Consider the following 13,123-nt stretch of genomic DNA (forward strand, 5'->3'; position numbering starts at 1 on the left):
GTAGATGTATATCAAATACGTTTTCTGCATCTATTGAGCTCCTAGCAGAGTTAAGTCCTAGAAGGCACTCAGCAGAGGTGTTTGTGCCTCCCCTTCTCCTTCCCTCCATCTTCTCCCTCCATTGCTCTCAAGTTTACCATATTGTCAGTTTCTGGTTCTATATGAATTCAGCCAGCTGACCAATGAATTACTGAGGATAGAAGCTCCTATTAATCATCTTTGTTGTTCTTGAGCCCAACACAAGCCCAGGTGCATAGAAAATGAGCTCTCTGTCGAATGAAGAAAGGAAGGAAAGAAGGGAGGGAGGGAAGGAGGGAGGGAGGAGTGAATGAACACAAACCATCTGGCTGAGTGGAGGGGCATCTGGCAGTTGGCTAGGAGGCTAAGCTAAAAGTAGAAATAGGGTTCCAGTTAATTTAGGAATTTTAGAGATAACCCCTGTTGACAAAATGTTAAAGATCTGCTTCCCCTTGGAACATTTAACATACCCCTTATATAGAATGTAATCTTTTAATCCAAAATAAAGTTGACTCTTAAACTTCTGCCTTCTAAGACTGAACTATGATAATTAGAATGTTTTGTGTAACAGGCACAAAAAGAATCTTTAAAAAACAAGTACTCACCATGTGCCCAGAGTTGAATTAATTATACTCCCTGGCTTATCACTGGCTCAAATATGGCTGTCTTTTATTTGATGCATTAAATTACACAATAAGCACCTTTCAACACTCCCACAACCCAAGAGCCAGAACACTGACAACAGCATAAATCTCCCTGTGTGTTCTTCCTCCCTCCTGTCCCCCTGCTCCCCTGCTCCTTGCTGTCCTATATTCCCTAACCTCAAGTTTGACTTGATCACTCTTTGTCTTTGTAAACAGTTTTATCACATCTTTATGGATGCTTTCAAAATACATCATTCAGTTTTTGTTTTTTATTAATGGAATATCATGCTGTGGTCTTCTGAAACTTACTATTCAACGTCACATTGCCTTTGATTCATCTACATCATTGCCTGTAACTGAAGTCACTCATCTGCACTATTGTATAATATTCCATGCAGTGAATGGCATAACTTATCCTGTTGATGGGCATTTGGTCTGTGTCTTGGTATGTTTTTTTGAGTGATGTAGTGAACATTATTATACTTATCAGCTAATATACATATGTGGGAGGAAAGTATTCATCCTCAGTAATAGAAACTTATAAACAATTTAAGAAAATAAACAGTCATTAGGAGTTGGTGGAAAACCTTCAGTGTGGCTCAGGACTGTGGTGCTGGGGTGTGGGGCAGATGAAAATTAAAGGGGAAGACAAGAAAGACGGGGAATGCTTGGTAGCTGTGAGGCCAACAAGAGCTGTTTAGCAGTATAGACAAGTCAAAAGGAATTTTTGAAGCAAAATACTGTCTGCAATTTGATATAAATTGCCTTTTTTTAAAGATTGATTTATTTACTTGAAGGCAGACTTACAGAGAGAGAGAGAGAGAGAGAGAGAGAGAGATCTTCCATTTGCTGGTTGTTCCCCAAATGGCTGCAAGGGCCAGATCTGGGATGCTCTGAAGACAGGAGCCTTCCACGTGGTACAGGGGCCTGAGCACTTGGGTCATCTGCTGATCAGCAGGGAGCTGGATCAGAAGTGGAGCATCTGGGACTTGACCAACCCCCGTATGGAATGCCGGCACTGCTGGTGGCAGCTTTACCCACTATGCCACAGTGCCTGTTCCTGTAGATTGCCTTTCTACATCACAACTTCAGATGTGCCATGAAATTACCCTGCTTACCAAAGCTCTTTGGACATGGTGTTTTGCTTTAAAAATACTCAGAGAATAGGTGGATAGTTGACACATGAGTTACAAAGGCATACTCACTTTATATTAATATTGAATTAGCTTTCCACAAACCCCTTAAATAAATGTTGAACAAACAGTGAAAGATTATTGGTGAAAGAGCTTCTAAACTAATTAGCCTACTCAGGTATTGATGTTTTAACCTGACCTGAATGAATTAATGAATGAAGGTGACTTGGAACAAATATCATTGGTGACAACTCTTCTAGCACCAAATGTAGAAGGAAGAAATCTCTAGTGTTTGAATTAAGGAAGTAAAGTAGATGTGGACCTATATGTCAAAATATTTGCCCCTCTCTTAAAACACAACCTAATAAATCGTGCTTAATTTTGATTTAATTTATGCTACCTGGGCTCATGTTGCTTATATGCTGGAAATGCCATGAGATCAAGATTTGGAGGAGCCTAATTCTCCCCAAATACAGATTTGTTCTTTCAATTATTCATTTTTTCTCTAGGCAAGAAAAAAAAAACCTGCTACTTCAGGGGTTCAGAGTCCTAAGAAAATGATTAAATCTCCGTGTCTCTTGATGCAAGCATCTGGCCCCTGAACACCATCAACTCCAGCATGCCCTGGAGCAGAGGGTGTGATAACCCTGCGCTTTTGTCATCAGTACATACAGTTCTGTGTACGATCCTGTTTTTATGTGCTCCACATAATTGGAAGGCGAACAATGCTCTTCTTCCTGTATGGTTATGGCTATCTAAGCAAAACTGTGATAATTGCACTAATTGTGCACTTAAAATTCCTGAGCTCAGCAACGCTGAGGAGAGGGTAGCAAGCTCTTCTCTGAGACTTCTTTTTATGAATGAAGTGAAATAGAGGGGCTAGTTTTAGCAGTTGGTACCAGGTACTATGCAGTTAAAATTTTGGACAAACAGTACACCAATGAACTCTTCCCCGATGCTCACAGCTTGCAAATAAGTGTTTCATCTGCATTTGTTGGAAAAGGATTTGTCTGGGCTCACAGAGTTCCACTGTGTGTCGCATCTTCACTGAGCAGCTCAATAGTTACTATGAGACGCTACAAAGTCGAGGGAAGTAGTGGTACAGTGGTTGAGCTGTCTCTTGGGATGCCCACATCCGACACTGGAGTGACTGGGTTTGATGCTACTTGCGCTTCAGCTTCCTGTGACTATGCACCCTGGGAGGCAACAGATGATGACTCAAGTACTTGGGTCCCTGCCACCCACATAGGAGAACCTGCTAGAACTCTTGGCTTCTGGTTTTGGCCTGGCCTATCCCAGGCTGTTACTAGCATTTGAGGATTGAACCAGTGAGTGGATGGGAGATATTTCCCTCTCTCTCTCTACGCTCTCTGTCTCTGTCTCTCTGTCTCTGTCTGTCTGTCTGTCTCTCTCGTTGTTCTCTCACTCTCATTCTTTGCCTTTCAAACAAAAAATAAACTTTAAGAGAGGCTACAAGGCTAATGATGCTTGACTGTCTACTCCCCTATCCCGAGCCTTCAAGCTTTGTCAGGGCCACCTGCACAGTTTGTGGGATGCATTGAAAAGCAAAGTGCAGGGCCCTTTCTTAAAGCGTCCAGAATTCCAACGTGACACAGAACAGTAAATCAAGCACAGGGCTCTTCTCAGGGAGGGGCCCTCGTGGGACTCACAGGTCACATGATGATGAAGCCAGCCCTGGCTCAAACTTCCAACAAACACGAGATGAGATATCAAAGGAAGTCCCCTAATTCTCCCAAGCACAATTTACAGTGTGGGCCAGGGGCCCACAGGGAGAATGGGGTGTTTCCTTGAGGGCCCAGAGATCCATTCCTCCAACCATAGTGAGTGGGAAAGGAGAGAAACCCGGAGTGGATGACGGAGTCCCCTTCCAGATCTGCCCTGTTCCTTTGAGTGTGTGGGTTCAAGGTCCTTACCTTGGGGGAATTCTAACTCCAGGCTGCTTCTCTTCACGGCTTCTCACAAACTGAGAACTGCCTCCTTTCTTCATGAGAACTGTTGTGACCCACGGCTGCTGGCGTGTTATCCGCGTGCCTCAGTTTCCTTGCTAGTAAAGCAAGGACATCGTACATACCTCGTGGAGTAGTTGTGAAGATTAAAGTCATGGACATGTACAAAGTGCACAGGGGAGCCCAGGTGCATGGTCAGCTCTCGATAAATGGTGCTCGCCCCTTGCTCTTGGAGAAGTGTGTGTATGAGAGAAAGGTCCTTTTGTGCACCACCTGCTCAGGCCCCAGGGTGACAATTCCAGGGATAACGCAGACGACCCCAGTCGGCCCTCCCGGTCTCCTTTTTCTCCAGCTTAACTCCTTTCAAATGTGGAGTCTTTTGAGTCAGATGAAAGTCCAAGAGCTCACAAAGCCAGCGCTGCCAGCAAGGTCACCCAAGGAGAGGCAGCCTTGTCCTCTGGGCATGAGAACCACATGCATTTATGCAGGCGCTGTGCTGCAGCGCAGACTCGCGTGTCAGTTCGCCTCTCCTTTCTTTTCAAGCCTGCTGGAGGGAGTCTGTTGGTGTCGTCAAGAGCTTGGAGGGGCCCTCAAGAGCCATTTGGTGGCATTGCTGAGGCATCAGAGCCTCTCACAGATCCTGTTGAGGCTGGAGAAGTTGGCAGGCATGAGCTGGTTCTAAGAGATGGTGTCTCTGTCAGTCCTGCTGTCTCCTCTTCCCCACGGAGTGCAGTGGGGATGGAGCTGCTGGCCTGGGTCAGGTGACAGGGCAGTGGGCCATCTCCTTGGTGAGAACTTTTTTTTTTAATTTAAGATTTATTTATTTTATTTGAAAGGCTGAGTTATGGGGGTGGGAGGGAGGGAGAGAGGGAGGGAGAAAAAGAGAGAAGGGGATGGGAGGGGGAGGGAGGGAGGGACAGAGAGGGTGGGAGAGGGTGGGAGGGAGAGAGAAAGGAGAGAGGGAGGGAGGGAGGTCTCCCATGTGGGTGCAGAGACACAAGGACTTGGGCCATCTTCTGCTGTTTTCCCAGGCCATAGCAGAGAGCTGGATCAGAAGTGGAGCAGCTGGGACTAGAGCCAATGCCCATGTGGGATGCCGGCACTGCAGGCAGCGGCCCTGTTTGGAACCTGTGATACCCATGCTAGCTTCCTCAGGATGGAAGGACTCCCTTGATGGGAAAGACCAACTTCTCTGCCCCTCAGATTTTCACTTCTTCTTGAAGTGAAACTCAGAGCCTCCCTTGTGCCCTCTGTAGGTCTGGCTACTCCTCCTCCAAGTGAGTTGGGATACAGTGTCTTCTCTCGGGGAAAGGACGTCCTTCCAACAAACGGAACTTGTTGTCTTCTGCGCCTTGGCTTCAGTCTTGAAGCAAGTGACTGAGTGTAGCCAGAGCTGCAAGATCTTTAGTCAAAGATTTGTCAGAACTAAAGGGGAACTAATATTCCTTGATCCCTCTCTGGGTTCCTTGAACTCTATAAGCTTTGCTGTTAGTTGTTTTGAGGGAGCATTAATGAAGAGGTCCTGGAAGTACCTGAAGTTGGGAAACTGCTGCTGAAGTAGTTTAGTACCATCTTTCCTGGTTCTGCCAATTCAGTACGTGACAGCATAATTATCAACATTCCAGATACTGCAAAAGATAGCATTTTCTGGATTTGTATCATAGAAATGCAACTCTTGTTCCTCTTCTCTTCCAGATTCAAATCTAGAAAATGCTATCTTTTGCAGCATCATAGAAATGCAACTCTTGCTCCTCTTCCCTTATTGTAAATGTATCTTTGGAAGATAGGCGGCTTCAAGGCAGTAAGTACGCCCTTTGTCTCTGGCCTGCACTTATTCGTTATCATTCACTATGCAAGACATGAAGAATACTAGGGAAAAGCAGGAGTAAAGCAAACAGGTCTTCAATCTCTGCTTGGGGTGTCCAAGGTCAAGGCAAAAATTCTGGGGAGACCAAGAGCAGAAAGATCTTAAGATTTGAGGGGATTGGGAAGTCCAGATTGACCCAAAGCACCCCCTTAAGAGCATGGTGGGAGGGTCACGGATTCCTCGCTTCAGGAGTTTCTCCTTGGGCTAAGATTTGACTCTTGAGCCAACTCTTCCATAACCATATGAACCTTTGCCTGGGTGAGGTGAGCACAAGGTAGAACCTTGCAAGCAATGCATTACTCTGATGAGTTAACCAACTATTCTGAGCGGAGGTGCTTCAAGGACCAGAAGGAGAGTGTTCGGCTGAACATGGGGAGCTTGGGGCTGGTGGATGTTGAGAGGTTTTGAGGAGGGTGGGCTCATGGGATACTTCTGTGGGGGTATATTGGCCAAGGATCTACTGAGAGAGAGAATGGATGGATTGAAAGGGGATTGTTAGAGGAGCTGGCTCATACCATTATGGCAAATGGGAAGTCTCCCAGGCAATCCACAGACTGGAGACCCTGGGATGCCAGCAGTGGGGCTCAGTCCAAGCCCGAGGGTCTTGGAACCTGGCAGGCAAGGGCATAACTCTCAGTTCTTGGCTGAAAGCTTGAGTAGCAGCAAGGGGGTCACTAATGTGGAACTGGTGGATTGCACGTAGTCTAACATTCTCCCCCAGTCCGTCCATGGAGAGTGGGGTCAGCGTTCTCTGCCCTTGAATCAGAGGGGCCTGGAGGACTGCCTTGAGCGACAGGACATGGCAGAGTGATACAGTTCTGGTTTCCAGGCCCATGCCTGAAGAGATTGGCAGCTTCTGTTTGCTTTCTTTTTAGAAGACTCTTGGAACCAACTGCTTTGCTGGGAGAAAGCCCGCGGCGCTCACCTGGAGAACAACCGAAGGGCTGTGCTTGCAGCCCTGACAAGGCTCCCAGATGACGCCCAGCATCCCCTTGCTAGCCGTGTGGGTAGGCTGTCTTGGCAGTGGGTTTGCCAGCCCTAGCCAAGCTGCCACATGGAACAGAGGTGACTTGCTCTGTCGAACCTGCCCCAACTGTAGGTGCACCAATAACGTAAGTTATTAGGAATTGGAGGTATTCTGTTATCTCCAATGGATACTGGATTATAGGAGCTGTGGCTTTCGTGGAGAGGAACCCTTTAATAATTGGCATCAAGAGATGGGGTGGGAGCCAGTGCTGTGGCTTAGCGGAAAAGGCCGCCACCGCCTGCAGTGCCAGCATCCCATATGGGCACCAGTTCCAGTCCTGGCTGCTCCACTTCTGATCCAGCTCTCTGCTATGGCCTGGGAAAGCAGTAGAGGATGGTCCAAGTCCTTGGGCCCCTGCACCCATGTGGGAGACCCCGAGGAAGCTCCTGGCTCCTGGCTTTGGATCAGCGCAGCTCTAGCTGTTGCAGCCAGTTGGGGAATGAACCTGTAGATTGAAGATCTCTCTCTCTCTCTCTCTCTCTCTCTCTCTCTCTCTGCCTCTCCTCTCTCTGTATAACTCTTTCAAGTAAAAATAAATGAATCTTTTTAAAAAAAAGACAGGAGGACAGACAGATTTGTCTGCTCCCACCTACTTAACTCCTCCAGTGGCCTCTACTGGATGAACCCAAGGGAAGTCGGCATACAAGAAACCCACTGGTACCACACTTAAGGTCAGCAGCTTGAAGAAGTGTGAAGAGAGATGCGCAGGGCCCAGTGAAAGATGTCTGTGCACAGGCACCAGGCACTTTGATGCTAGACTCACCGAGTCGACCCCATTGGGTAAAACTCGGTTGCCTGCATGGCAAGAGCACACACCTGAAGGAAAAAAAAAAAAAAAGGCTGGAGTCTATTTTGGAAGGTCAGCAGGTATGTGATGAATAAACCGGAAAGGAGAAAAATCAGTCCGAATCGTTTCTTCACCCAATAGGTAAGCTCTAAAACATGGTAACCCCTAAGCATGCCAGTTCCTTGGGGGCGGCAGCAGCTAGGTAGCTGCCATCAACTCCGTGAATGACCAGTCCGAGGAAAGCTGTGGGGAGCCTGACACCCGGGACAACTTTATGGCCCATAAAACAAATCCTTGTGTGACTAGGGAAACTGGAATAATCTGGCTAAAGCACCAGGATTAGGATACCTTCCTGGGTTAAAAGGTCTGGATCAACAAAGCCAGGTGACCTGTGCAGAATCATGACAATGGTTACCTTGCTAATCAGAGGCCGGGACAATGAACCCACCAGCCCCTGGAAGGGACCCCTGGGACAGAGCAGCGAGGGAGGAGCCCCTTCTGGTCTGCTTCTAGGAGGGCAGGCAGGTCACTCCCTAGATTCTGGGGCCAGCCGCAAAGTCAGAGGGATGCTCTCCAATGTCTCACTGAAAGTTTGCAAATTCTAGTGAGTGAGAGAGCTGAGCTCTGGGAAAGCTGCCCTGGCTTATGGGGAGGTGCTGGAGTGGAATGATGAGAGCTGGGGTTCCGGAATCCAACTGCTTGGATTCAGGTTCTGGCTCTGACTCTTGCTAGCTGACAGTTTACTTCCCAGTGAAATGGGGATGGTAATAGCACATAGCAGGTGCAATCTCTGTGAGGGTGCGTGAGCTGAGACCACCCTCTGAGCCAAACACCTGGGTGAGGCTGTTCAGCACACAGGCTCTGCAGCCAGATAGCCAGTGTTTGGATTCCGACTCCGCCACTGACTATATGCGTGATGTGGGCCAGGTTATTTCATGAGTCTGCCTTGGGGTCCTCTGTCGTAGGGATAATAGCAGCACCTCCTTTGTTTGGTTGCCATGAAGACTCATGAGTTAGTCTCACACAGGTGCCTGTACTTAGCAAGCACACTCAGCGGCGCTGAGCACAGCTCCTTGGATGTCCTGGTGTAAATGTGGAGTGTATGACCACCAAGAAGTAATTTTTTAAAAAGATGTATTTATTTGAAAGTCAGAGTTACACAGAGAGGGGAGAGGCAGAGAGAGGGAGAGGTCTTCCATCCATTGGTTCACTCCCAGATTGGCTGCAAAGGCCGGAGCTGGGCTGATCGGAAGCCAGGAGTCAGGAGCTTCTTCTGGGTCTCCCACATAGGTGCAGGAGCCCAAGGACTTGGGCCATCTTCTACTGCTTTTCCAGGCCATAGCACAAAGCTGGATCGGAAGTGGAGCACCTGAGACTCGAACTGGCGTCCACATGGGATGCTGGCACCGCAGGCCAGGGCTTTAACCCACTGCGCCACAGCGCCGGTCCCAGTAATGTTTCTTTCTGCCAGAAGCAGAGATGAGATGAGAGGATAGAGAGGGAGAGAAGGAGAGAAAGATTCTTGTGCTTGAGAGGGGCTTTGCCAAGGTCAGCTTCTACCATAGATCTTGGAACTGCCCTGTGACTAGATGGGTGACTCTGTGAGTAGCTGAGCCTGGTGGGTCCGCCCCGCCCCCACTGGTACCTTTGGTTTTTGCTCTGCTCCAGTCATACCTCAGCTTCCCAGCTGCCCACCAAGGATGCTTTCTGCCCAGTGGCGCTTTGGAGTCTGGCCCAGAGGAATGGGGCTGCCACCGCCAGTGTGGGGTGACGGATGGCTCCCTGAAAATGGGGCTTCCCTTTGGCCCTGGAGCCCAGCTGTGACAGGAGGCACAAGAAAAATGGTATCAATAAAGAAGGCTCCTCCCGGTAGACAGTGCCTCTTTGTTTGCAGGTAAATGATCCAGCTAAGATGGAGGACTGCAGAGTTTGGGATCTGAGCTGGCTGCCTTTTTCCGTGTCTGGAACCTGCTTGGGACACTGCCTCCAGTGTATTCTTCCTTAATAAGACCTTGCCCTGTGAAGGCCTCGTCACAGTTTTTCTGCTGGGGCTTGGCTTGCGCTGATGCACAAAGAGCAGGAGTGGGATCTGGCTGCAAGGACACAGCCCAGATCACCGGAGCAGGGGACCGAGCTCACGCCTGGCCCCGCTGCCGGCAGCTCCGCATTTGCAAAGTGAAGGCATATCACCTGACCTTTGCAGAGTATTTTGGGATGAATTGAATCCTTGGGAAAAAAGAGCTTGGGGAAAATTGGGCGGTAGGACCTGTGTGGCAGAGCAGGGGTGCTTAGCAGGCCTCCTGAGGGCCCCTTCCTTGGTGGCGGGGGTGGGGGTGCTTCTCCTTCCTGCTGGCTCTCTCCTCCTGCATGATCCGGGGCTTCTCCAGAGAAGATTTTCAGGAATCGTTTCTTCTGGGCAGGTGCAGGAACAGGAATTCTGGGAGGCCATACCTTAGGCCTACAGCATTTACCCTTCTCCCCTGGCTGGTCTAATCCATTTTACCCCATTGGCCTCCATGACATGTTTCTTGGGCTTAGCTTAAGTCGTTTGGTTTTTCCCGGGAGAGGGGAGACTGTTGGCATGGTTCGGCCACAGCGGTTGTCCAGGGAGCCTGGCCTGCTCCAGGTGGGCATGAGTTTTCCTCCCAGGTAAGTCCAGGGACTCACAGAAGGGCAGCTCTTTATCCTGTGCATTGCGGCTGACCTGGGGAAAAGCGCAGTCCCCAAGTCACGCCTGCTCCTGGGCTGTGTGCTGTCTGTAATGCACCTGTCCTCCTGGCAGGGTTTCCCCGCCTCAGCAGCAGGCACCACGTGTTGAAAGATGTGGTCCCAACTACAGCAAGCCAAGTAACAATGTCTGCCACCCACCCAGAGCGCCCGACTGCCAGAGTAAGCTGTCCCTGTTCAGTTGTGACTTTCGCAGGTGAAATTTCCAATCAGCCACCAGAGGGTGCCCACAGAGTTCTCTGAAAACGGCCAAAACCTGAAGAATTGCAGGCTAAAGAAAATCCCCAGTGCCTGTAAAACTGAGACAAAATAGAGCTTGCCCACAGCTTGGCTCAAACAGGTGCCCAGGCCAGCGAAGGAACGGGGTGGGGGGGAGAAGCCCAGGTGGGGGTGACAGGGATCGCCTGGATTTGAACTATGTTGCTTCTAGATATTTTTAAATTGGCGATTGGACTAGTGCTTTGAGGATTGGCCCAGAAAGCATTTTCATTCCCTGGCAAAACTCCCTTCTGCACCGGGTTCTCCGTTGGTGTGTACAAAGGAAATGCAAATACATGTAAATATTAGCTGAAGCCAAGGGATTCTTGGAAGCTAAGACTACTGCTGTAGCTGCTGCTGCTGCATTAAAAAAAAAAATCCTATAATGCAAGTGAAAGGACAGAGATTTCCTGAGCCACAGCTCCACTAGGGTGTGGCCTCAAAGAGCAAATAGAGGTGGAGTGCTCCTGTGAAGAGGCGGGGGTGTGAGGAGCCTACTTGGCGTGCGAGGATGGAGACAGCTCCCATCCTCTCTCCAGCAGGGGCTGGCAAGCAGCCTGTGCCTGGCATCCCCTACACTTCCTGAGTTGGCACGGTGAGCAACACACAGTAGGTGCCTGTGAATGCTTGTTGGGTGAGTGAATGAATGATTGAGAAGTGAGCTGGGTGGGGTACGTACGGCACTGTCTGGCCTGGCTAGAAGCTTTTCACCAGGGAAAAGAACTGTGAAAGGGTGGATGGGGTAGAAAGCTAATTTCCCAGTGAAGAGAGATTTCATGCTCCGAGCCTTAAATGTGCAAAGCTCCAGAGCAGGGTTTTCATTTGGGCCTAAGGATGGCCAAACTGTCCAGGGGCCCCATTCATTCACTCATACTGTCTACTCACTCACAGTTAATGAGCACCTAACGATGACCCTGGCTGTCATCCCTTGTCCCCTTGCAGGGGACCCCAGCTTCCCTTAGCTATTCACTGGTGCATGGGGGATGCCAATACCAGAGGAAGTAAGCACATTGGTAATACCAGGCAGGGACATGAGCTCTCTGGAAATCCAGCCATCAGGGAACTGGGCACTGGTTGCTGGGGAGTTGGATCTTCTGCCTTTCTGAGCAAGGGCACCATGTATATGCCTCTTGTGGGTGTGGCCATGCAAGCATGAGTGTGCATTGCAGTAATGCCTCCCCTTGCATGGGAGTCTACAATGTATGCCACCCTTTGGCAGCACCCAGCGCCCTGTGCAGGTGCATGCAAGGGAGACACGAGGTGATCAATCTTAAACTGAGAAACAGATATAGTTTGAAGGCAAATTATTGTACTTAATTTCTGCACTTCAATTCATCCAGGAAGGAATTAGGCAAGTGCATGCCCTTAGAGGGTTTATCATAGTCTCTATTCAGATTCCCTTTCTAACAGTTCTCCCTGGGACCTGGTATAATAGTCTAGGGGAATTAGTGCCTTCGGATGAACCAGGGGGCTTCCTGACTTGGAAGTAAGAGCCCGGTTTTAGGAATTGTCCTCTCTCTCCTCTTGTCCATGACTCATTGTTTCTGAGTGTGATGATGGTCTTTGCTCCACCAGAGGGAGAAGTGTAGTTTCGTGGGATTTTAGCCCCTTTAGTTGACACATTTCACACTGATGTGTTTCTTGTGATTCCTGGGCCCTCTCTGTGCTATGGCCCAGCAGGGCCCTCCGTGCTTTCTGAGCCCTTTGATGACATGAGGCTGTATCCTTCCCAGCCTTCATTTCTGATTGCCAACAGGCCTGTTGCAGTGCAGTGAAGTTTGGGAATGTTAGAGCCCACAAAGGTCTTCAACAAACCAGGACCAGCGCAAGCACAGTTTCTGGAAGCTAAGCAGACCCCTGCAGGAAGCTTCCATTGGATTTCCCCATCAAATTGTTTTTGTCACAGTAAGATCTTCTCTCAGGGAAAAAATTCATTCTTTTAGAAAAGAAGAAAAGGAAAACCCATGAGTAGAGGCAAAAAAATAGCCCAACAACATCCTTGCCTGAGCTCTCTGTCAAAGAGGATTGTAGGGGAGGCCAAAGGATTATGGGGTTTAGGTAGCAGCAGAGATAACGTGGGTCAGGGAGCTATTTATCTCCTACACACTGAGCATGGACCTTGGGGAGGATGTGCGGATCTGCCAGTGCTGTTTTATCAAATACTACATAGAGATAGTCTTTTTGCTATTTATAACAATGAGCTAAGGGGAGGAAGCCAGCTTTAACATTTCTACTTTGTTAGGAAAGAATAGAGCAGCATTATGGACCTTGACCTTTTGCTGGGTCCACTGAGTAGACAGGGTTCTATGAAGCTCCACTAAATTACTTTGTATTACATTTATTTTGAATAGTTGCTGTGTCTCAGGCACTGAGACTTGCGTTAGTAGATAAGACCAAGTGATAAGATAGAGTTTCTTGCCTTCAGGGAGTTTACAGTCTAGTTAGGGAGGCAGAGAATGACCACGTGGCAGCCGAGGGACCACACGTGGCCTGCCCTCCTGTGGCCTCTGCTGGGGAAAGCCAGCACACAGCCTGTGAAGGGGCACTGCTATATATTGTGGGACTGCAGCTCTCATACACTGTGGCCGAGCCCCAGATGGGCACCCGGTGCTGCCAGGGGCCCATCTCTTGGGTTAACTTTAAACTGAGTCAGTCTCATTTGCAGAAATTTATAGTTGAGATGCTGAAAACTAAA

The sequence above is a fragment of the Lepus europaeus genome, chromosome 11 (genome assembly GCF_033115175.1).
Source record: "Lepus europaeus isolate LE1 chromosome 11, mLepTim1.pri, whole genome shotgun sequence".
NCBI classification, from domain to species: domain Eukaryota; kingdom Metazoa; phylum Chordata; class Mammalia; order Lagomorpha; family Leporidae; genus Lepus; species Lepus europaeus.